Source organism: Camelus bactrianus, chromosome 16 (genome assembly GCF_048773025.1).
Source record: "Camelus bactrianus isolate YW-2024 breed Bactrian camel chromosome 16, ASM4877302v1, whole genome shotgun sequence".
NCBI classification, from domain to species: Eukaryota; Metazoa; Chordata; class Mammalia; order Artiodactyla; family Camelidae; genus Camelus; species Camelus bactrianus.
The window spans coordinates 49,906,740-49,932,470 of record NC_133554.1 but is presented as its reverse complement, the minus strand read 5'-3'; the positions used below and the strand labels follow the sequence as shown (position 1 = coordinate 49,932,470).

The 25,731-nt window shown below is 41.2% G+C and overlaps 2 long non-coding RNA genes across 2 annotated transcripts in view; one reads left to right on the top strand and one right to left on the bottom strand.

Annotated features, from left to right (window-relative positions):
- Positions 1–25,731, bottom strand: part of LOC141573652 (uncharacterized) — a 115,515-nt gene that overhangs the window by 78,142 nt on the left and 11,642 nt on the right. The gene's annotated exons all lie outside the window — the stretch shown is intronic.
- On the top strand, positions 7,487–14,941 carry LOC123614990 (uncharacterized). Its single transcript, XR_012499623.1, has 2 exons — positions 7,487–9,644; positions 14,643–14,941. It is a non-coding gene; the product is annotated as an uncharacterized LOC123614990 (long non-coding RNA).

Sequence of the window (25,731 nt, the reverse complement as noted above, 5' to 3'; positions counted from 1 at the left end):
TTGTGCACTGTGACCTCACCCCCTGGTCACATGATTGGTCACAGGGGATGATTGGTCTAGAAAGGGGTGACTTGCCCAAGCTGCTCCAATCAGAGTATCTCTTCTAGAAACTTGCAAAAGACCAGCCTCTCTATTGACTGAAGCTGTTAACTTTAACCCTGAAAGGGTATAGCCACCTTTTTCTTTACAGTTATAAAAAGTGGGATTTTTTTTTTTTTTTTTTTTTTTTTGGCCTTGCACTGACTCCTGTCCTAACCTCAGAGGATTCATCAGTAGGGGTAAGACTGAAATCATAACCTGTTACGTATTTCTGGCTTTAGCTTTGATCTCTCTGTCTCCCTCCCTCCCTCCCTCTCCCCCCCTACCCCTCTGGTCAGTCTCTTTGTAATCATGCATATAAACAAAGGAGGGTAGATAAATTCACAAAACATTAGTACTTGTCATGAACAGCTTTCCCCCACTACTGTGCAAGTTTAAAACAGAAAAACAATAGGAGGCTTTCTCGTCCACACCCCTCACTCTCCACCAGCTGTTGACGTTTTATAAGCCAAAAAAATAAGCTTGTGGCCAGACAAAACAGCACGCAGAAGACATAGACAAATCGCTTCCTTGGCCACGGCTCACTTGGATGCAACCGAGAACGTGGTGTGGCTTTTTCTGTGCACCGAAGCCGGCTTCTCTGTGGCAGCTAACACACGCAGCAGAAGCTGTGTGATCTGGGGACATTTCAGTCAATATGAGAAACAATTGTAAGGAAGACCTGTGTCACTAATATGGAAAGTCCCCAAATATGTATTTGAAAATAATGGCTTTCACAGCCAAGTTTATACAAGATAGCTTCCTAAACGCTCCCTCTCCCCACAAAAAGCCAGCCTGGAGGATGAGGTGGGACAGTGCAAAAACCTGCAAGGGAAAAGCAGAAAAGAAAAGAGAAATTATTGTCCCTGAGTTTCTGGTGGCTTTCCTCCTTCTGGTCCCTTCTCTGTAAGTTACAAGAGACACTGCAGCAGACTTAGCATAAATTCCCCGGTGTTTTGCTGAGGTTGTCTTGAGTGAGGTTCCAATGTTTGTAAGAAAAGAAGTCGAAATACTATTGATGTGATTAGCCCCCTTTCTCAATGAGGAAACTGAGAGTTAATGAAAGCAAGTGACTTGGCCAAGTTCCAATGGTTCTCCCCCAAAATTTATGCAGCTCCAAAGCCTAGGTCCTTTCCTTCGAGCTGATGAGAGCAGGATGTGTCTGAGCCAATTGCAGCCTGAGTTATCAGGGTATACGGGCTCGGTGATTTCCTTCTTGGTTCTAAGCAACGAGTTATCCAATGAGAGAGAGTCTCATTCATCCCCTGTTCCTATGCTCCCTCAGTTCATTCCTCTTCCCATCTTCCCGGTCAGGACTAGAATCCCATTTGCAGCCACAGCCCTGACATCTCCAGGTCATGGCGGGTCAGGGAGAGAGGAATCTGAGAGCAAAAGCTTTGGGTATCTCTCCTCTCAGATTCGAGGCTGGAAAGGGGGCCTGCTGTTTACTTCTGTATTATTTGATTGTGTGCTTAAAGATTAAAAGGCAAGAGGTACATTTAAGTCCTTCCAAAGGTCAACTCACTCAGTTTTCCCTCCCACCTTGCCTAACACACAGACATTTCTGAAATCAAGGAACTGGGCCCTGCCGTTGAACAGAATTAATGTATTTGAATTTTCTTTTCTTTTCTTTTTTTTTAATTAGAGGAACAGGAGTAGGTGTCACCCCAAATTCTACTGTTCTAGCACTACCAGGGTTAGGCATTTGATACATTTTCCCCATCCTTTCTCTTATGCATTTGTTTCAAATAAAGTTGTTACAAAGGGGTCTAATTTTGTAACATGCTTTTTTGTTTCATATGCATTTTCCCTGTTGCTGCGTGTTCTTCACAACCATAAATTTAAGGACGGACAAATTTTAAGAGTAGAGCATAATTATGAAGGGACTTTATGGGGGTTCTCTGCAGGGCTACCCAGTATCTAGCCTTCTTCTCTCCAAGTCAATATGCTTCTTGGGAGGAACTGAGCCAAATGGTCCCTCTCCTCACATCTGGAAAGCAGACATATGAGAACAGGCTATAGGTGCAGCCCTACGATGCTTTAAGCCTTGAGAGAGAAATGCAAAGAAGTAATGGGGATCTATCCTGTGCCTCTTCTGACAGGGCTGTAATCTCAGTGAGAGGCACCCAAGTTACAGCAAGTGGAGGTAATGCAGGCTGTCCCCTCTGGACTAGGGTTCATACATGGTTCAGCCATTGGGAACCTTATGAGAGCCGCTCAACTCTATACCTCCCTCTAAATTTTGCTCAACCTTACCAATCACACTGATCATTTGAAAACAACTTTATTTTCTATTAAAATGTACACTTAGAATTCCACTAAGGAGAAAGTTCCATATTAGCAGTGATTTTTTTTTTAATGATTCCTACTACTATAATTTCTACAACCTCTTTCTTCATGGTTTATTTAAACGTGTACTTCTTAATATTGTTATTGATTTTTGGCTTTTAAAAGTCATTTTATTTAGGTATAATTACATACCATAAAACACATGTGTTAATATACAGTGAGTTTTGAAAAACATAAACACCTGTGTAACCACAATTAAGATATAGAACATTGTCTTCACTCCAAAAAGCTTTCCATCTCTGCCCTCAGCCCCAGACAACCACTAAACTGCTTTTGTTAACTATTGACTAGTTTTATCTGCCATGGAATTTCAAACAGATAGAATCATATACTACTTATCTTCTTTTGCGCATTGTAATGTTTTTGAGTGACAGACACATTGTTACATCTATAACTAGCTACTGTTTCTTCTTATTGCTGAGGAAGTACTCCCCTGAATGGATATACCACCATTTCTTTACCTACTCACTATCCAACGAGCATCTGAATTTTTCCCAGTTTTTTTGGTTATTATAAATAAAACTGCAATAAACATTTCTGTATTATTCTTTTTGTGGATGTATGTTTTCATTTCTTTTATGTACATACCTAGGAATGAAATTTCTGGAACATAGGGTAAAAGTATAAACTTTAGGAGAAGCCGCCCGACTTTTTTTCTAACGTGTTTCTGCAAATTTACATTCCTAGCAGTAATAAGTTAGGTTCTAGATTCTCCACATCCTCACCAACACTTGCTGCTGTTAGCCCTTTTAATTTTAGCCATCCTAGTAGTTTTAATTTGCATTTATCTTATGATGGATGAAGCTCAGTCTCACTTCATTGTCCTTTTTGCCATTAAAATACCTTCTTTTGTGACATGTTCATTCAAATCTTTTGTCCATTTTCATTGGGTTATTATCCTTTTACCACCAGGCTGTAAGAGTTCTTTATTCTTGACACAAATCATTTGTAATATATATGTATTGGAAATATTTTCTCTGAATCTATAGCTTGTCTTGCCTCTTCATTTTGAGTGTCTTTTTAATTAAAAGTTTTACATTTTGATGGAGTCCAATATATTAATTTTTTTGACTCGTGCCTTTTTGTATCTTATCTAATAAATTTTTGCTTACCCTACAGCCATGAAAATTTTCTCCCATGAATTATTTTAGAATTTTTATAGTTTTAGCTTTTATCTATTTCAAAATAATTTTTGTGTATGATGTGATATACAAGTTGAAGTTCACTTTTTGCATGTGGATATCTAGTTATTCCAGCACCATTTGTTGTTATTGATTTTTAACTTAATTGAATTTTGTTTAGAAACCAACACTGTATGGTTTGCATTACTGAAATTTGACAAGACTTCCTATTTTTTTTCACATATAGTCAACTTTTACTGTGTGCTTGAAATAAATGTGTATTTTCTTTTAGTTGTTGGCTGTAATGTTCTTTACATGTCCTTAGATCAAATCTGTTGATTGTATTATTCAAATTTTGTATATTGTTGCTGGGTTTTTATCCACATATTTTATCAGTTACTGAGCTGTGATAAAATCTTCCAAAACAACTGTGGTTCTATCTATTTTTGCCTTATATATCTTGATGCCATGTTATTAGATGCATACAAATTTAGAAATCCTACATCTTCTTGGTGAATTGAACTTTCTCTCATTATGAAGTACCCACTTTATCTCTACCAATATTCTTGCCATAAAATCAGCATCTTTTAATCTCTACATAGCTATACCAAATTTCTTTGGGTTTAGAGTTTGCTTGGTATATATATTTTTTCACTCTTTTACTTTAACCTTTCCATATTCCTGTGGTTTTGCTATAAAGAGATAATTAAAGTTAAATTAGATCATGTGTTTCTCGTAACTAGCATGTAGATGGGCTTCTTTAATTCTCAGTTAACAGTCTGTCTTTTAAATGGAGCATATGGTTCCATTTACATTTAGTGTAAACACTATTATATCTAGATAGTTGTAGTAGTTTGCTGTGTCTGCCAAAACAAAATACCACACGTTGGAAGGTTTAAAGAACAGAAGCTTACTTTCTCACAGTTCTAGAAGCTAGAGATCCAAGCTCAAGGTTTCAGAGAGACTGAATTCTTCTGAGGCCTCTCTCCTTGGCTTGTAGACAGTCATCTTCTCCCTCTGACTTCATGTGACCTTTCCTCTGTGTGTACCTCTGTCCTAATTTCTTCTCATAAGGAGATCAATTATATTGGATTAGGGGTCACTGTAATAACCTAATTTAGCCTTAATAACCTCTTTAAAGGCCCAATCGCCAAATCCAGTCACATTCTTAGGTATGGGAGGTAGAACTTCAACCCATTAATTTTTCAGAGAAACAGTTCAGCCCATAACATTAGATACACTGTCAACTAGATAAAATGACCATCTATTGTATTTGTTTCATCTGTTCTTTGGTCCTTTTTTGTGTTTTCTTTGTTTTGGATTAAACTTTTTTTTTTTTATTATTCCACCTTTTCTCTATTAGCACAGAGGTTGTACATGCATTTTCCATTCTCTTAATGCTACTCAGAAATTACAATATGCACCTTGACTTACCAAAGCATGATGCTAACTGATGGCTTTACCCCCTTCTGGGCAATGCAGAGACCTTAGAATACTTGAACTCCATTTACCCCCCTTCCTACTTAATGCTCCTATTATTCTTTATTTGAATTCTAAATCTGTTTCAAGACCCCACAATGCATTGTTACTATTGCCTATCAAATTAATATTATTAAAATTTATTCACATCTTTGCCCAGAAACAAAATTCCCGGCTTCATTCTCCTTTTATGCTATTCTTGTGCAACTTACAGAAACAGATATGGTTATCTTCTAGTGAGATGGGTGGAAGCAGGACTAAAATTCCAAACTCTTCCCTTGGAAAGAGGTAGCGTGTTATCCTCCTACACAAAGATAGAGCTTGGGCCATGCTAGATGATACTGGTTACTGTCTGGGATGTTTGTTTTGTTGAAGAGCAGGCTAGAAAGAAAAAAGCAAAGGTGGCAGTAAGGACGAAGGAAACATTCAAGAAGTGAAGGAGAGACTGTAGATGGGAAGAGGGGCTCCGTGGAGACATCCCCAGAGGATTAGCTGGGTGACAGTTGAGTTGGAACTCGGAGGCTGGGAGATGTTTGTCATTACCAAACATCATTAGGTTCCCGGATAAAAGGAGTCCGTAAAATTGGAGCAGAGGCCCAGAAATCATGCTCATGGCAGCAGACAGAGACTCCTCCATATGTATGAAGTCTCCAATGATGAGACTCAGCTTAGAGCACTGTGAATTTTATCAGTCCTTGTGAAAACCTGTCTAGAGCTTTGCAGCTTGTGAATATCCAGCCTCAATTACTTAAATGAGCGGTGTGTTTAGGGTGAAAACTTCCTTTCCTTTGCCAACTTCAAATCATATGTCCTGCTTTTTGGATACAGTCCGTCATGATGTTGACAGGTACAGCCCAACATAGTCTTCTCACTACAAGCATTTGGAAATATTTTACAATTAGCCATGCTTCAAATCTTGTATATTAAAACCAGGGCCTTCGGTTTGCTAAATCAAGACGCTCCAAAAAAGTATGTTAGAGCCAAAATTTCCATGGTGAAAGAAAGGCCAGCGAGTCTACATCAGATGTTTGCCTGCTTTCAGACCTTAGACATAGTTAAATAAAAGTCTCAGTGCCTCTTGGGTTTTTTCCATCTTCACAAACAAGGACTAAACAAAAGACTCCTTGATGATAACTACAAAGGGGGAAGTTTTCAGAAAACCAACCCTATTTGTATGATGATTATTAGATGTTAATGTTTATTCTGTGTTTGCCAAAGGCCAGGCATTCATTGTACCAAGCTCTTGGCATGCATAATATCTCATTCAAACATTTAAATAGTCCTAACTCGTACAGCATCCCTTGGCATCCATGGGTGATCAGTTCCAAGAGCCCTCGCGGGTACCAAAATCCACAGACACTCAAGTTCCTCATATAAAATGCCTGCCCTACAGTGAATACAGTCAGCCCTCAGCATCCTCTGGGTTTCACATCAGCAGATTCAACCAACCTTGGACAGAAGTTTCGTGGTTGAAAACCCTCAGTGGGTTGAATCTGCAGATGCGAAATCCGCTGGTACAGAAGGCTGACTGTACTCATACTACCCCTGTTTTAAAAACTGGCGAGGTTGAGTAGCTTGCCCCAGGCCAACCAGGTAGGCAGTGTCAGAGCCAGAAATCACAGGTGGGCTTTCTCACTCCGAAGCTGATGTCCTTAACCTCCACCCAGTTAGAGCACACAGTACAGCGAACTTGCCACCAGCATTGTCTCAATTAATTGAATTGAATTAATTAGCTTATCTCACCTCTCTACAAACGCACATAGGTTGGGCCAAGTCACATTTTCGAAAGCAAGACCCAGCAAAGTTCTCGGGTGGGTTCTATTACTCTCCTTCCTCCTCGGGCTCTGGGTTTCCCACCTCTCCGGATCCCACACTTCTTTGGCAGACGTGGGGTGAACTTGAAGAAAGAAGGACAAATGTGAAGACGAGCTTTTAGGAGAGTTACAGGATCATTAAAATGTGTACTGGGTGGGAAAAGCATCAAAACGCACTGAGATCTACACAAATCACAGGGCAGTTCATCTAGGGCATTACATTCTATAGCAAGGTAATATATTTCAAATCCTATGAGCTTCTGTTCTCTTTTTTGGCCCTTGTTCCATTTTTAACAGCTAAGCTATTTTATGCTTATTGGTTCAGGGGATGATGTAAAGAAGGAAGCAGAGGCGAAAAAATAATATTTTCCTGGCTCTAATGTTTTAAAAGCCTAGGATGTTAAGGGCCTGGAAAGGACTCTCGGCTTAGGCAAAATATTTCTTGGAAAACATCTTGAGGGAGAGTAGAGCCAGGTAGAACCATACAAACAGGGACAAGGAGGTTTCTGAGGTGGCACGCTTGGGCCAATGAGGGAGGACAAAATTGGGTGGCAGGTGTCTCACCCAAGGCCCTTATAACCAGATTACATTAAAGCTATGGGACATCTAGCTCCCCCTGGTTTAAATATAATCCTAGAGCAGGAGAAAAAAAAAACCCAAATTCACCGAGATGAGATGTTTTCCACCCTCGTGAAGTAAGCGTTTGAAATAGATGTTGGATTGAATTTCAAAAATACACTGTCATTTGTGTTTCTTGCACACTCAGGCTTCTGGGCTAAGCTTCACACCTATGACCATGTGCACAACTGACTGCAAACCGGGAGAGCCTTCCTGGCAGACTCGCATCTCAAAGGGCATCTTGGGAAAGGATCGACAGGAAGAGGATACAGGCCACAAGTTTGGGAAATTTCTGGACAGCAAAAGGGACAGGCCTTGCTTTACTGCCAAGTCAGCTCATATGAAAGGACAGCTTGTCTCTTTATAGACGTCCCAGAGCAGGGACGTCAAACAGTTTCGAAACAGTTCTTAGGAAAGGGCCAAAATGTTGCATAAAGTTGAAAACCAATTTTGCAGCCCAAGGCCCGAAACTAATACTGAATCCTCTCCCAGGGTCTTAGAAACCCTGTCTCCCTGGAAAGGGAAGCCTGCACCTTTGTGCTCTGTGGACCTGATGCCTTCCTCTTTGAGAGGAGCTAGAAGTGCTTCGTTTTCAGCCAGCAGACAAAGGAAGGGAGGAGTCCCTAGGCACATACGTGCTGCATCGGCTTCCCTTCCGATCGCCAAATATCCTGTCCCACGGACGTGAGTTTGTACCGAACCTCATTCATAGTTTTAACTCAGTTGATGCCTCGGAGACAGTACGAGTGGAGGAAGGACAAGAGACGTGCCTCCTGCCATAACGAAAGGTTCTTGGTCTTTATATTCAAAGTGTGGTCCAAGGATCCGTGGGAGCAGCATCACCTGGGAGCTTGTTAGAGATGGATCTTGGGCGTCCATCTCAGCGTGGCGCACAGAGGATTTTTAGGGCCGTGAAAATACTCTGTATGATACTATAATGATGGGTATATGTCATTATACATTTGTCCAAACCCACAGAATGTGCATCATCCAGGGGGAGAATGAAAGGGTAAACTATGGCTCTCAGGTGATTGTATGTTAATCTAGGTTCATCCACCGTAACAAGCGCACTGCCCGAGTGAGTGATGGGGCAGAGGCTATGCATGTGTGGGGCCAGGAGGTATATGGGAAATCTCTGTACCTTCCTCTCTATTTTGCTTTAAACCTAAATATCTCTCTAAAAAAAAATAGCAAGTACTTTTTAGAAATGAGGTCCCCAGCTGCTCTGGGAGGAAGGACTCCTCATGGTGGGAGTTGTGTGAAATCCTGGAAGAAGCACAGAGATGGGTACAGGCCCTGGAGTGAGTCTGTCTGAGTTCAAATCCTGCCCTCTTTATTGTTAGTTCTACAGCCTCAGTGTCCTAATCTGTAAAATGGGGACAATGATGATAATAATGGAATTCAGTTTCCAGGGTTGTTGCAAGGGTTAGATGAAACAAGACACACAAAGCATTTAGGAAAGCACCCGGCATAGTGAGAACACCATAAACGTTCGCTTTCAGTATTTTTAAGAGGAAGTGCTTTGTGCTTTGGACACCCAACAGAAGTGCTGAAACCTTGGTGGTTCTTTCCCTGCTCTTCCTTTTCTGCTGCAGAAGGCACAGCGAGGGATTTTTAACTACCCGTGACGGTCCGTGCTCAGCGTGGGCAGTGTAGCCAGTTCTAAGAAGGTATGGCATACATCGTTGTTTCTCAAACTTCATTCATTCTAGAAACATCTTCACTCTTTTTTTTTAAACCATTTCCATATACAACCCCTATGTATTATTTTTACATAAATCAATTTACAATGAATTTGGTTTTCTTAGGAGCCACATCCTAAATGGTAAATAAGACCTATGAAATCAGTAGTTTGATGTGCAGGTCGTTTTGGTTTTTTTTCCCCTAACCCACGTTAAAGTGAAACCCTAAGGATGGAAATAAAAACATTCACGCGTGCATAACAACGTTACTTAGAACTCCAGGAAGTCTCTTCTTTCCTACATTAGCATTTTATTAGCTCTCAGCTGCCATTCTAAGTGTTTTGACATTAAATCTCTCCACCCAAGTGATTTGAGCAAAACCTTTTGGCTTCCAGCTCATCCAGCTCAGCTGCGGACCAGAATCACCAATCGATTCGCCCAAGATGAGCTAGCCAGCGCAGGGCAGAAAGATCAGACCTCAGCCGCTCTGAAATACAGAAGGGGTGAGCATCCTTCCTCTCCCCAAAAGCACCGAGGCAACAGCTGGGTCCACACCCCTACTCCCAGCCTCCCTCCTGGGTGACTTTTGTCTTGTTCCTGTGATTATCTGGAGCCTCCCTCCTTTCACATCAGTGGAACTGGTGGGTTTGTACTCCAGAGCTAGAAATAATTATTTCTAAATGTCAGGACTTTCATTTTGCAGTTTGCCAACGTCCGAGCGGCTCGCTTTCTTTCAGAGTCACTCATCAAGCCTTTTTTTTTTTTTTTTCCCCCACATAACCAAAGCAACGGGTTGGTTTGCCTGTCACCCGACTTGTCTTAAGGCATATTTCAAAGGCTGAGCCTCCTGGGCCAGATTCCATTCTCCTAAAACAGTGAAACTACTACAAAAGGAATGCGTGAGCAAGCTCTCGTGAGTGACCGCCTCCAGCCCAATTATTTCTTTTCCATGTTTTTTTCCTCTATGAATTACCTAGCGAGAGTCTGGCGATTCGACAATGTTAATTAATGTATGAGGAAGGAGAACAAATTAGCTGTGTCTCTCTGCTCTGCTTTACAGCAGGCGTGACAATGCTCTCGGACATTGTATTAGCAACATTCAGTTCAATTCAGTCAGTTTTTTTCGAGGGTTCCAGGCAAGCCATAGGTGCTAACGGCTTCCAGGGTGACAAGACTTAGATGTGACATCCTTCAGTCCTCACACAAACGAGGGATGTGTCTTTTCCACCGGGTCACAAACCAAAAAGATTTCAACTTGTATTTATCTAAATCACGTGTTCTCGGTAGGGGCAAAAATCAGTTCTTGAAAGTGAAAATATTTTGGCTATGACAACGGTGTGTGACCCTCCAAAGCTCAACTCTACCCAACAAAATTGTATTCCCTAGACTCTGATGTCTCCCATTGGGAGAATTTTAATTTTAACAAATTTAGTCATTTAAGTTTAATTTAATTTTTATTAGGGTCCATGATAATGAACAACAACAAAAGGTTGTGAAACACTGAACTAAACAAAACTATATTTCAAATATCCTTCTTTGACTTAGAAATTCTGCTTCTATTATCTCTCCTAAAGAAAGGATTCCCCAAAGAAGCAAGTATACAAAGTTCTTGACGGCACTTTTTTTCTCTTTTACTAGAGAAAAACCTAAATGTCCACCAGTTGGAAATAGTTAAATAAACCAAAGTGCATCTGAATTACGAGATTCTGTGTATCAGTTAAAAAGAAGGAAGTAAGTCTAGATAGAGAGAACCACATCATATTATTGGGTGGGAAAAGCGATCTGCAGAACATAAATGCATCATCACATTTATATAAAAACAAAAACACAGGATCGACATGTTTTTATATGCATATATTAAATACGTAAGTTCAAAAGAAAGAGAATGGTAGGATACATGCCATAGTGATAAACCCAAAACACCTCTGGGAAGAGGAATGGGTTTGATGGTCGAGGAGTGGTTGATGAAGTCCACGGACTGTTTATTTATCTCTTCCGTTGTGCTTTGGTTTTGCATTTTTCACAAGGATGAGTCATGACTAACTTGTAGAAATAAGAATAATAGATACAAATAGTTATAAAAAAATAAACTCTACCTCAGCCACCTGACTACTGTCCTGAAGGAAAGAGCAGTCACTTTATTGCTAATAAAACTGGAAATCAAAAGCCTGCGTGCTCCAGTGGGATTAAAGTTTTTATCTTTCTAAAATATCAAATTATAGAAAAATGACAAAAAGTTATGCCGAGTCTTTGGGGGAAAAAATCTACTAAGGTTTGAAGTAATAGAAGAAATCAAAAAGTAAAGAGATTGATTTTACTACATCAAAATGAAACAATGGTAAAAGTATTTCCAGAGGGTGTTCTGGCAACGTGTATCAAAGTATAAATGAGCAAACCTTTTAACCAAAGGTCACAATCCTAGGAATCACACAAGGATGTTTACAGATGCATGCATTACAATAGAGAAAGATCAGAAATCACTTTAAAGTCCGTTAATAGAAGATTGATTAAGCAAAATATGGCAAATACATACAAAGGAACACTTTGCATTCATTCCCAGTAATGGTTTATTATTTATTGACACGGAAGGAGGTCGGCAAGACACTACTGTATTTTAAAAAGTAGGTTATAGAAAAACACAAAGAGGATGATCTTATTTACATAAATATTTACAGCCACTCTGGCTGTTGGCAGGAGGACTCGGTTCCTCACCATGTGTCCCCCCTACGTAGGACTGCTGGAGTGTCTTCAGCGATATAGTGGCTGCTTTCTCCGGAGTGAGTGACCTGGGACTGCAAGATGGATGTGGCAAGGTCTGAATGACCAAGCCTCAGGGGCCACGCTCTCTCATTTCTGCTCTACCCTATTATTCACATATGTCAGTTTGACGCAGTATGGCAGCCATGAAACCTGCAAAAGGGCATGAAAACCAGGAGGCAGGAGTCACTGGGAAGCCTTTTGAAGGCTGACTCCCACCTGTATATATTGTTCTAAGTTTTTGTAAATTTCGTTGAGGCAAAATGGGACAAAAATAAGTAGGTAAAGGCTATGGCATTGTGCCAAGAGTTTGACATATATTATTGTTTTTCATCAAATCTAAAACACCATCAACTCAAGGACACACCACTGTTTTCTACGCCACTTAAAAGTAAATAAAACACTGCCCGTAAAACTGTGACGCTTTGAATTTTTATTGTCTGCTTATTGAAGGAGCTGCTTTAGATTTATGGGTAGTGATTTTCACCATATATCCCTTGTGTGTCTTAATGAGAAAGAAAATATAAGAGAAATAAGACATTCAGAGTCTGAATGTTCTAAATCACTTTTCGAATCAGAGTCATCAACGTCCACATTTCTCCACACAAAAGCATCCCTCAGGCGACCAATGATTCTCCTCTGGGATTTTCTTTTAACACTGACACCCGTTCTGCAACTTCTGATGTTGGTGCTTTCTTGATCTTGCTACAGTCCATCACACCAACTCCTCACTGCTTTGAAATGTCTTTCATCTAGTCCGTGCAATTTCACAATTTCTCCTGCCTTCAGTTGCATAGCTTGGCATGGGATAAAAAAAATCCTCCTGCATGTACTTCCAAAAAATAAATTTTAAAAAAACCAGAGCTTTCTCTACTCACGAATCCCTTTCTTAGGTCTCATGAAACAGTCATTGTTTTGCAAGAAAAAACATGGAGCCGTGGTCACTTCTCCAACGATGAATGCTTGCTTCACAGATACCAAATTTATGCTCCGTCTCTCTGGCAGTCATGGCAAGGTGCATAGTTGATTTCAGAGATGTTAAAATATGAACGATATGCATCCTAGAATTAATGACCTGTAGTGTCCTATTTGAGCTTCCCAACAGCCCTGCGAAATAGTTACTGTTTTTACAGATGAAGATCCTAAAATGCAACTAGATAGGAGAGCTTGACCAAGGTCACATGATCAGTGAGCCCAAACAGGCACTCAGCTTCAGCTTCTGACCCTATACCCAGAGCATCTGACCTCTGCACGGCTTCTCCAGTCAGTAGAGCCACCTTCCTCCCTTGCATTTCATCAACATCGTCATCACCATTACTCTTGTCATCATCATCATCATCATCATCATCATCATGGTCATCTTCTTTGTCATTGTCACCATAATCACGATCGCTGTCATCATCATCACAGCTAATACTTACTGAGCACATACTTACTATGTGCTAAGCTCTTTGCTACAGTTTATATGGTTTGCCTCCTAACGACCCTACAGATAGGCTTTATTACAACCTCATTCTACGAGCACTGATAGTAAGATTCAACAGAGATCCAGGAACTTGTTCAAAATTATTCCGCTGAGGCCTGAATTCAAAACCTGGCCATCTGACGAGAGATACCACACTCTTAACTACTACAGAATTAAGTCTAGGACCCAGCAAACTATAGGCACTCAATAAATGATACACGTATTTGTGCCTGTCCCAGTGACCAGTATGCAGAAAATAAACAAATTGGGAGTTCGACATTTGCAGATACTAACATATATATATATATTTTATATATATAAATTTTATATATAAAATAAATAACAAGTTCATTCTGTATAGCACAGGGAACTATATTCAGTATCTTGTAATAACTTATGTTGAAAAAGAATATGAAAATGAATATATGTATGTTCATGTATGACAGAAGCATTGTGCTATACACCAGAAATTGTCACATTGTAAACTGACTATACTTCAATAATATATATATATATATATACACAAAAAAAAACCCCAGCAATAATAGCAGCTAACTTTTAACTGAGCCATTACTATGTGCCAGGCATTATGCTAAGTGCTTCTTACAGTTTTTTTCTTTTACTCCCCACATCAGCCCTAGGAGGCAGGCACTGTCTTATCCTCATCTTACAGGTGAGGAAATTGAGAACTGGAGAAATTAAGAATGCAGCCAAGGGTGACATGTTACGGACATGACAGGCCAGCCAAGAAACAAGCACCACTCGGAGGGTTGGAGTACTCAGATTTACACCAGCGGGTTCAGAGGGGCTTCTGCTCCGAAGCTCTGAGCACCTCCAGGACATGTACATGAGGTTTTACAGGGTTAATTACAAGCTTGGGGTATTCGGCCAATAGGCATGGAACAGCTTTAGCAGAATCATTATCACAAAAGTAGAGGCAGGGAGGCAGCAAACCAACATTTCAAGGCCAGATATGTCTCTCTGAAAATCCAGCTGGCTAGCAAAAAACATGAGCAGGGAATCAGCAAACCGACGCTTATGAACTTAGATTTACGAGTTAGCCCAGCAGAACTCAGATCAGTAACCTGACACTTGCTACACTTAGATTTACAGGTAGGCCCAGCCCGGCTTTTCCTTCACAATACAACCAGTTGGTGACTCAGCAATCATTGAAGCCCAAGAGCCCTGATTCAAAAGCCCATATTCTCAAGTAGTACACAGTAACGTCTCTTACGAGGAGCACTGTGAGTGAACGTGTTTCCATTGATCCACTCCACAGATATTGCCTGAGCACATACCACGCGCTGCGTGTTATGCCGAGTGCGATGGAAACGGTAAAGAGTAAGAGAAAGGTAGATCAGCCTTCATGGAAATTACAATCTGGATGAAAAGCCACCACAAATGAGAACTCTGAAGAACGAAGAGAAAGAATGCCCACATTTACATCCTACCCTTCCCAAAACTCTACTAAGATAATGAAATTACAGTGATGATAACGAACATGCATCAAGATGTGTCAACACGGATATGAATGTTCTGCAGGGAAGATAACAATAAAGTGTAATAGGGAAGAACAAATCTGACTCCATATTGGCTCTGTTTCTTTTTCTTTAACCTTTGGGTTCTGTTGCTTTTACTATAAGTTAATCACTAAAAGGATATTGCCCGTAGCCTGAAATTTACAGGATAGCCCGTTTTCAAGGCTCTGACCTTGAAAGGTATAACACATCTCCATTCATATAGAGATAAAAAGTTGCAGAGCAGAGAATAACATTTGTCTTGTTGGAGCTTTACAGGAACATCGTGACCTGACCTACCTGGACAGCTGCAAGACCAAAGGATTCCAACACCATGAAGTTTGCCAAAAACAACCACACCCACCCCCCTTTTTAGTATAAAAGGAGCCTGAATTCTGACTTGGGTGAGATGGTTCTTTGGGACACTGATCCATCATCTTCTTGGTCTGTTGACTTTTGGGATAAAGTTGCTATTCTCTGCCTTAACAACTCGTCTTTCGATTTACTGGCCTGTCATGTGGCAATCAGTACGAGGTTGGACTTGGCAACAAAACCTTATAACAACCTGTTTTACAGATGAAAAATCTGAGGCACAGAGAGGTCAAGTGGCTTGTCCAAAGTCGTACAATTCGTTTGTGGCAGAGCTAGTGTAGGATCTAGAGCCAAGGCTTTGATGCACCTCGTTCCACAGTAAAGGAAGGAAAACATAAATTCTCAAGGGTGGAGACTTCAGGAGAAGGGGTATCCAGGACTGGGAGAGATCAACAGAATTTTAAAGACTGGAAGGCAGGGCAGGAGGAATAACTTACTTAGCAGAACAGAGAACACCATGGATAAAAGCAGAGGACTGAGAACAGAGCTGCTTCTCCCCAACGCCAGACCTCATAGAGACACACGAATTGGGGACTTTGATGTCACAGAGCGTGGGTTGGGGGGTACATGGAGTCATCCTGGAAGGTAGGCATCGGTATTCATAACAGTCAACACCTTCACATGCTCCTGTGTACAGAAGGCCGGGAGCCAGGCACTGACCCCGCTCCGCAAGGAGACATTCGCAGGGAAAGTTACCAAAGTCTGGTGTCTCCTTCCTCATGGAGACATGATGTGCTCTTGGTCTCTCCCTGACTCTCACTTGCTCCTCCCACAGGGCAGGAATGGTTAATCCGGGAAGAACCGATCAGGCTTAGTTCAGCCCCCTTTTCTTCTTGGGAGAGAGTCTGTCCAGGAGAGGGCACTTTTCTTCTGCGCTTCCTGATGTGAGTCTCACCACGAGAGGAGGCCTGTCTGGGTCCAGCACTGCCCATGACTGCGTATGTGAGTCACGAAGTCTCCGGGCTTCAGGTCACGGACCCCCTTGGCTCTCGCACTAAGCCACCTCCCTACCTGAGCTTTCAACAGTTTCATAAATGTGATGTTTTCATCTCCCTCCTGCCTTGCTTTTTGGCCCTGTTTCTCAACCTGCGCAGAACTTAGGTTAATTAAGAAAAAAGACAGAGACAAAGATACAGAGAGAGATGGAGGGAAAAAGGAAGGAAGGAAAGGGAGAGGGAAGGGAAAGGAAGGAAAACAGAGAATGAAGGATTTTTTTAAAAATGTATTAAATAACATCCTTGGAGAGATATGAGGAGATAATGTAGCCACAAAACAAGAATTTATTAATCAGAGCAAAGAAGAGTTCTCAGAAAGTAAAGCCAGAGCGCCCAAAATAGAGATTTCTCTTGATGAGCTTGAAGATAAAGCTCGCCCTAGTTTCTCTCCCAGAAAGAGAACCAACGGAGACAAGGAGATGGAAGATACTGGGTGGAGGGGAGAGAAACAGGAGAGAAGGGATCAATCCCGAAGGTCTAACAGCCAAATGAGAACGGGAGCTCGAGTTCCCAACAGAAAACAGCAGGCGGGAAGTCTATATATTGTACAAAGGAGCCTCCAGTGTGAAAGGGCATCCTAGGGGCCCAGCATCAGAAGCAAACAGAGACCTGCATCGAAGGCATGTCGTCACAGAGTCTTGCAATCGGGGATAAAGAGCTGCAAGGGGGCCTCGCCTCTCCCCCCACGGGGCACCGTGAAAGCCAGGCTTGGAGGTTAAGACTGTGAACTTTCTAAATCTTCACACCTTCAAAGCTCTTTATTTTCTACCATGTCTGGGTTTTTTTTGTTTTTTTTTTTTTAGCAATTTCTGACCCTGAATAAAGCCGAGCCTCCATTTTCTCTGTTCCTCCTCTCTGACTGCCAAACACTGCTGCAGAAAATTCTAAAACCATGCCATAGATTCTGCTACAGATCTGGGGTTTGCACTCTCTATGGCTCATCAGACCCAGAGAACAACTTTCTCACTCCCGCACAGCAGCCAGAGAACAGCTGGATGTGAGTATATATTCATATATATATATACACTGCTTTATACATAAATATATATATACATACACACAAATACACACAGTTTGTAATGAATATTATATTATATAATATGTAAAATGTATTATGTATAGTATATAATTATGTATTAAAAGTATTATTATATTATTACATAATATATTAAAATATATTATATATAACATACAATTATATGTGTGTGTACACATACAAATATATATATAAAAACTCAGATAGTGATGAGTGCTCTAAAATTCAGACAAGTTGCTCAGTCTCCCCACATTCCTCCATGAATGAGACTTCCTCACAAAATGTCGCCCTGTTCGCTAAGTGGTCACAGGCACCCTTTTGCCTGGATTACTCCTCCTCATTGATTAAAGTTACTTAATGGTAGCGAATTCACAGGGAGCACTCAGGGATCTTTTTTAATTTCAAGGGAAATCCAGTGGTGGTGGACATCCATTGCACCGTGCGAATTCCTAGTTCAAGGTGTTTTGCACTTTGAGCATTTCATTCGATCAACTGCATTCTTTTTGAGGACATCAGCTTTGAGCCAAGTTGGGGTTGGGGCCCTTAGAGTGATCAAAAAGCAAGAACCATATGAAAATCACGGTGGAAAGGACATGAGGGTGACAGAGTCTGACCTGATTCCAGCATTTGAGAAGTTATCCAGCAGGCACACACGTAGCATTAGCAAGCAATCGTTTCTAAAAACAAAGTCAAAGAGTTTTCTCTTGATTTATGTGTGTTATTTTTTAAACTTCTACTAAACTGTTAGGACAAATACTTACTAAGCTTTTTGGACCTGACCATTTAACAAACAGAACTCGGGTATTTCTTTTGGCTTCGCGTGCTGTGAAAGAATTACTAAGACACTAAGGACCCTGTGAACCCGGAGAGTTTGGAAATCTCTTTCCTGGACTTTTAGACTCTTAACATCTGCCTTTGTAGGGATTTACCTCCCTTCACACAATAGTGGTTGTCCTTTGCTGCAATCACTTAAGTGACAAAGTGCTTTGATCTGCCTGCTGCTGGTACAGACCATACACACACACACACACTTCCTTCTGCCTCCTTTCACATGCATAGGAGCTTCCTCCATTTATAACTGCATTTGAAAGAGGAAGTTTGGAGAACGTACCAAAAAAAGTGAGGAAGGAACCACGAAGGAAATGAAGGCAAATGAAACAGTGTCTGTGCGTGGGGTTCCTTGGAGGTCCACGAGGAGGGAAGACACTAGAGGCACAACCCGGGGCAGCTGTTGTGCAACTGTAGGCAGAAGAGGGATATTTTGCAATTGCAGGAGACAACATGTAGCACAAAGTATAGATAAAGCCCAGTCCAGAGTGACACCCTTGCACATGACATTGATGTTCTCACAAGCACAGGTTTTTCAGGCACTGGGACTGGAACAGACAAGTTGGAGCTGGAGGAGGGGGATCCAGGCAGGACAGGTGCACTGTGGCAACTGCAGGGGTTAGGCTGGTTTCTGGGTCCATCCAGTTGGAGATCTGGGAAATAGTTTAGATGAGGGTTGAGAGCATGCCACTCACAGATGGGGAGATTTTGATCAACCCTAAGCTGTATGAAGATAAGGACAAGGTCTAACAACTTCACTGCTGTCTCTAGTACCTGAGACAGGGCTCACCGCATAGTAAATGCTTATTTATTTGTTTTTGTCTGTGTGTGTGTCTTTGTTTATTTCTAACTCCCTGCTAGAAAAGCACACATCTCTCCAAACTAACAAACTCGAAATATATAAAACCAAACTCAATGCCTTCTCCTCATTTACTCGTCCTTTGTCCTGCAAGGTCCTTTAACTCCCCCTCCCCCTTGTTCTTCGGTACCCCATACCCCATCCTCCACTATGGTTTCGATCTCTGACCTCTCCCTTGAATTCGGCCTTAGTCAGGTCTCCATCACCTCTTCCACTGAGCCTCTCCTCCAGTCTAGCCCAACCTACGCACTAATTCCCAAACCCAACGGTTCACTCCCCTGTTCAGAAACTTTCCATGGCTTCTTATGTCTTATCAAGTAGAAACCAAACTCCTTAATAAAGCTTGTGACGGCCTCGACCTTCTGGCCCCTTTCAACATCGGTTGCTTCCATTTCCCTCCCCCTGCACTGAGGACCACTTGCCTTACACTCGCATCTCTGTATTTCTGCCCACTGCATCATGCTATTTCTTCTCTGTCATGCTAGATTGCAAGTTCCTTGAACCCTAGGACATGCATTATTTCTCCTTATATCCCCCGGTGCCCATGCACCCAATACAGTGCCTTGTTTGGGGAGGGGTACTTAATAAGAAGTCCTTGGGAAGGACATTAATTAGACCCAGACTCTCTCTTCCCTCATCAGTGACCCCCTCCCCCAGGGGAGAAGACGACTTACCTGATTCATGAGTTTGGCATAAGGATCTGAGTTTTCTCAATTCAACATCCTCATTCTCTCTTTGAGGAACCAGCCACCTATAATTAACCTGTATTCTCGCTGAATTCTCCTTTCTTCTTGGCCATCCAGAAACCTTATTGGGGCAGGATCATTCCAGCAAAGAAGGCCTCTAGCTTGGGGAAGGGTTGCAAGTTTGATCCAGGGTTGGGGGTGGCGTGTAAACAAACCTATTTTCCAGATTAACCCATGCCCTCCCATATAGTGCTTTGTGAGTAAGAAAGGTGAGGTTTTATCTCCATCTATCTGATTCTTTTGTAAATTTTCCAACTCTTTCCAATTTAGGCAGGTTAGAAGGTGTTAGATTTTAAGTCTTCTCAAAATCTAGTGTCTCGTACAGACAATGTGTATCCTATACGTGTCCCTGATTTAACTGACTTGAATCCTGTCCCAGAGACTTATTTTCAGCTCTCTCGTGAGATTGGGGTAAAAAAAAAAAAAAAGCCTTACTTTATAAATAGTACAACAGTTAACATGGCATCTTTCAACTGAGGAAATTGAAACATTTTGGGGTTTGAGAAACATCATTTGTTATTTCACAAACAGCAGGCGGTTGGGAAAAGCCAAAAATGGATTTTCCATGTCAGATTTCTCTTCATCTAGAAAGCCTTCCCTTCTCAGGGAAATTTATAGGTTTCAGGCTTCCTTTTCCCTGTGGTCATCAAATTTAATTTCCCAGGAGTTTTTTTCTTCTTTTTTTTTTTAGGTTCTAAACTTGTAAAATTTTCCCAATTCTTGACATTCCAGATCCTCTCATCTCCCCTCAATCCATCAATTCTAACCCTTCCTTCCCTCCACTTCTATGCTACACTTTTATTCCTCTGAACATTGTAGAGACAACCAGACCTCCTGGTTCTCAAAGACCCACTTTGAGCTTTTGCATTTCTTTTGTTATCTCAAAACATCCACCAGCATTTTACATCCTTCCCTCCAGCCTCCAACTGTAGCCTCTCCTCCAAAAAGTGAGCTTTTCCCCTCTACCTTGCATCAAACCCAGGAGACCTGCTTTTCTCCATTCCTTTTATACCCTTTTGATTTTTTTTTTCTCCGCTGACTCGTTCCCACCGACCTTTAAACATACCCAGATCTCGTTCTGAAAAACCTCCCACTTTCCTCTTCACTTGTTGCCCGCCTCTAGCTGCCTTCCCGTTTCACCCCACTTCCACTCACCATCCAAACTCTAAAAACATTGTTACACAGGTTGTACCTGTATTTCCACATCACTGAGTTGCTTCACCACTCCATGACCTTCTGCTTCCAACCCAAGCATTCAACGGAAAGAACTGCTCTTAAAGTTCACCAACAATCACTTCATTGTCACATTCTTCAGTCTTTCTTTAGTCCTCATTCTTCCTGAACCACTTGCTTCATTGATATTCATGGCCCCTTTCTGACCACCCCCCCTTGTGTTAAAGGTACCACCCGACAAACCCCACCCACTTATTTGTCTGTCTTTTTTGTCTTGGTCTCATGTTCTTTCCCGAAAAGTTGTGATTCAGACCTGAGTCTTGATGCGCACTATGCCAAGTGCCTATATTTGCTGTTCTCACTTCATCTTAATAATCGAATGAGGTGTGCAGCCCAGTCATGGTGAACTGTGCCCATCCGACAGTGACTGGTGTACGACTGGGCATGTGGCCCTTTTCTGATCAGTGGCAAAAGGAAGGCCTCTTAGGGGTTCGGAAAATCTTTTACTTCTTCTAAAAGAGGCACACAAGGAGGAAAAACATGTCTCCCTGCCCATCTCTTTTTTCTTTTGCTATCATCACATAAGTACAAAAAGAATTGAGCTGCACCAAGAGGGAAGGGTAAGAGAAAGGTGTAGAAACCAAAACCGTCCCTTGACATCAAGGAACTTCCAAGCTAATGCTGCAACTTCCCATATGTTTGAATGACAGGTCTAGAGGTAAGTCAGCTACTGGCTATATTTCTATTACTTGCAGCCAGATACACTGACGCATGCTTCTAAAACTCTCTACATTTCATCCATTCTCACAGAACATACTGTGAAGTCTATGCTGACCTCATCAAAACCCTTACCTCCAAATGTCTCTCCCACCCCCAGACTTCCCAAGCACTAGATCTTTCCACTCAGATTTCATGCCATCATCTTAAAGCAACATGTTCAAATCCAAACTCATCAGTTTTTCCCTAACGTCAGCCAGGCTTTTGTCATCTCATAAAGATTAAGAAACCCTTTGAGCCTTTTATAGAAGAACATGAGTTTCAACCTAGCTAGAGCTCTCATGGTGGGGGATCATTGTACAGACAGGTAAGACAGAATTTAGGATTTATATCTTAACGAGGCTTAGCTCTGCCTGGGTATGCTGAGTATTTCACAATGGATGTGGGTATAAAAACAGGGATGAGACACAGAATACACAGCAGGAAGTGGCCAAAGACAAAGCCAAAATGAGAGGAGTCATCAGACCATGAGAGATATTTTCCTAAAGAGCGTGGCCCTCGCAGTGTAAGATTTTAAGCTATGGAACAATGTGATCAGATTTACATTTTGCAGAAGTAGCTTCAGCAAAAGCATGAGGAATGAATCAGAAGGTGAAAAGACAGACACCAGAGCTTTCAAGGGGGTTAACTGAGCAAGGCAGTGGTTGCCAAGATCACTTCTTAGCTAAAGTAGCCCTGGTCCGTGATTGAGCAAAGCATGGTGCACAATCCCACCAACAGAGGAGCCTCCATCAGGCACTCTTGGCTCCAGACCTCTCCACTGGCCTGGCACAGACCATCAGATCTGCCTCGCAGTCACATGGCCCCCTCTGCCCAGCGAATGTTTTGCACTCAGTATTTGCTTCCCAGAGAGCCCAACTGGTGCCAGCTACATGAGTTAGTGCCTATTATTCAATTTGATTAAGTAAGGATTTAATAAGCATTAAAATGGAAGAGGCAGGAGATTAGTGATTTGCTCAACTGACCCAAATTACCAAATACAGGAATCCTTACTCCAAGCAATTCACTTCCTAATTAATGTACTCAGTCTTTCCTGGGTTTTTTGTTTTGTTTTGTTTTGTTTTTTTCATCTCTGTTCACCCAGGATGTAAATAACTATATTCCATCAACACTCCCTCCAAAATATCACCCATTTCTATTGTCTTACTTTCCTCTTAAATTTTATCTTGCCATCAAATATTACGTAGTAAAAATAAACAAGGATGAACTAGTAAATCGCAGGTAAAAGAATTCATTCAACCCCTTTGGGTATGTCATTACTGACTGCTTTCCAGATTGAGCTATATCATGGCATAAACCACAATCACTCAACACATAACTCCATATGGCGAAAGCTCTGTATAGTAAGATGAACGTATAAGGCATGTATTAAATCTCCTCCCAGAACATAATGGTCAGAAGTATTGCCAGCAGAATTAATTGAAAAAGGTCTTGTTTCTGAGAATTTAACCATTTACTTCACAAAGACAGAGGTTCATTTTCTCTTTCTTCCTTTTACATCAGTCATCATTTATCTCAGGTTAATCTTCCAAGAAGAGCACAGAGAGCTACAAATATGTTGGCATTTCCTTCTTACAAGGAAAACTGCAAAGCAGATAAAAATCTGCTTTCCCCGATTCTAGTCAGCCAGCATTGTATTAATTGGTATCCTGTTGCAACTTTCTGATGTTTTCTTACAGGGATCAGCAAACTACCATCCGTGGACCTAATCTGACCCACCACTTGTGTTTGTAAATAAAGTTTTATTGGAACACAGAGATGCTGGAGCTTATGTATTGTCTGTGGCTGCTTTCCTACCACAATGACAGCGTTGAATCATTGCAACAGAGCCCACCTCACCTACAAAGCCTAAAATAGTTACTATCTGGCCCTTAACAACAACAAAAATTTGCCAGCCCCTGTCCTGGTTAAAAAAAAAAGTATGATAATTTTCTCACAGTTCAGGTATTTGTTCATTCATTATGATTCACTCATAACATTTTAACCGACATTTTAACATGTTAACATCACTGTTAATGTGTCAATATGAAATCAGGAATGATTTTTAAAGATCGTAATGAATGCTCTCCTTTTCTGTTGATTAATAGGTGATTTTTCTTTTTAATGAACCTAATTAAAAAAAAATCTTCTACCCAGAAGACATTTAGAATCTTAAGTACAGCCCTTGATATTCATCCATGTTTTAAGCTGGCTTTAAACTTGAAGCTTTAAAACAAAAACAAAGGTTAATCGCTAGAAGAAACTGGAAATATAACTAGAGCTTTAAGAAATCTTAGAAGCTAATTATGCCCTAACTGCCATGTTTTCCTTTCTTTCTTCTTGGAGAGACTGCCTCTCTGAATAAAAGAAAATGCCAGCCTTTTAAAATGCCTTCCGTCCCCAGATCTTTTGACGTCATAGACCTTCCAATTTTAATGGAGCAACATGTTCTTAGGAATTCATCAATGAATCATAGCATGAGAATGAGGAGGAAAAGGAGGAGGAGGAGGTCTGCACTGAAAGTGATTGCAGACGATCTGCTGCTCTAGACGGCGAGGGCTGCACAGGCCACCAGGCTGCTCACCTGAGGTGCCCAGAAGCTAAGGAAGCGTGGACTTCTGGTCACCAGCTTCCTTGCGTCCAGCTTTCCACTGCAAGTGCTTTAGGTTTGCCCCAGGGCATAAACAAACATAGGTCTCTGAGTGATGAATTTGCCCCTCCTCCTGAGCTGTTTTACTCCCTCTGATCATTTCCTTCTCTGAGTGGGTATGGTTGTTTGGGGTTTTGTGAGCTTGGATTCAACCGCATCTTCAAGATGATGAAATCAGCATTCCCCAGTGCAGCCCCTCCAGGGTCATACGCCAAGGACTTTTTAACTTTCTTTTTATTTCAAAAGTAATATAAAGATGTTTGCATAAGAATCATAAAAATATTAGTAAGCAAAAAAAAAAAAAAAATCAGATTATCCACAATCCTACCACCCAAGGAAGCCACTAGACCATGTAGCTGTATATTTATTTAGTCGTACACATAGTGGATTGAATGGTGCTCACCCACTCCCCTCAAAAATATATCAACCCAGACCTATAAATGTGACCTGATTTGGAAAGAAGTTCTTTGCAAAGGCAAGTACGTTAAGGATCTCAAAATGAGATCATCTCAGATTATTGGATAGGCCCTAAATCCGATGACACATGTTCTCGTGAGGAGAGGAGAAAGCGTGTGGAGACAGAAGCAGAGACGGGGGTGATACCGCCACAGGCCAAGGAATGCCTGGAGCCTCCAGACAAAAAGTCTTCTCCTCTAGAGCCTTCAGAGGAAGCATGGCTCTTGCTTTCAGACTTCTGGTGTCCAGAATTACAAGAGAAACAGATTTCTGTCATTTTAAGCTGCCAAGCATGTGGCAATGTGTTACAGCAGCCCTAAGGAGCTAATACTTCTGTTCAGTAAAGATACATTGAACCAGTGTGAGCTAGATATTATACCACAGAGTTAAAGGAAAAGATGAGAAAGACACCAAGCCTTTCAAAGCCTTTCTCTATGCATTCATACAAATAAATGTATACGTATATTTTAATGGGTTAGCATAATGTAAAAGTTATTATCAATGCATCTTTTTACCTAATCATATAAACTGCTTTTCATGTAATTAATAAATAGAGCTTCATCTTACAGATGAACCACTATTTTGCTCGAGCAGTTCTCAATTTTGGAACATTAAGCTTGTCTCCTTTTTTTTTTTCCCTATACTGCAATAACCATTCTCTTTTTTTTTTAATATTTTTTATTGAGTTATAGTCATTTTACAACGTTGTGTCAAATTCCAGTGTAGAGCACAATTTTTCAGTTATACATGAACATACATATAGTCTTTGTCACATTTTTTTCGCCGTGAGCTACCACAGGATCTTGTATATGTTTCCCTGGGCTACCATTCTTTATCTAAATACTTATGTACACCCTTCATTGTTCTCTTAAGTTGTTAAAAATGGAATTTAGAGTTCCAGTCCATGCCAGTTATCAACTTCTTGTCTCTCCAGGCCAAATCGACTCCTCTTTCCCCTGCTTTGTGAAGCTAGGGCTGGA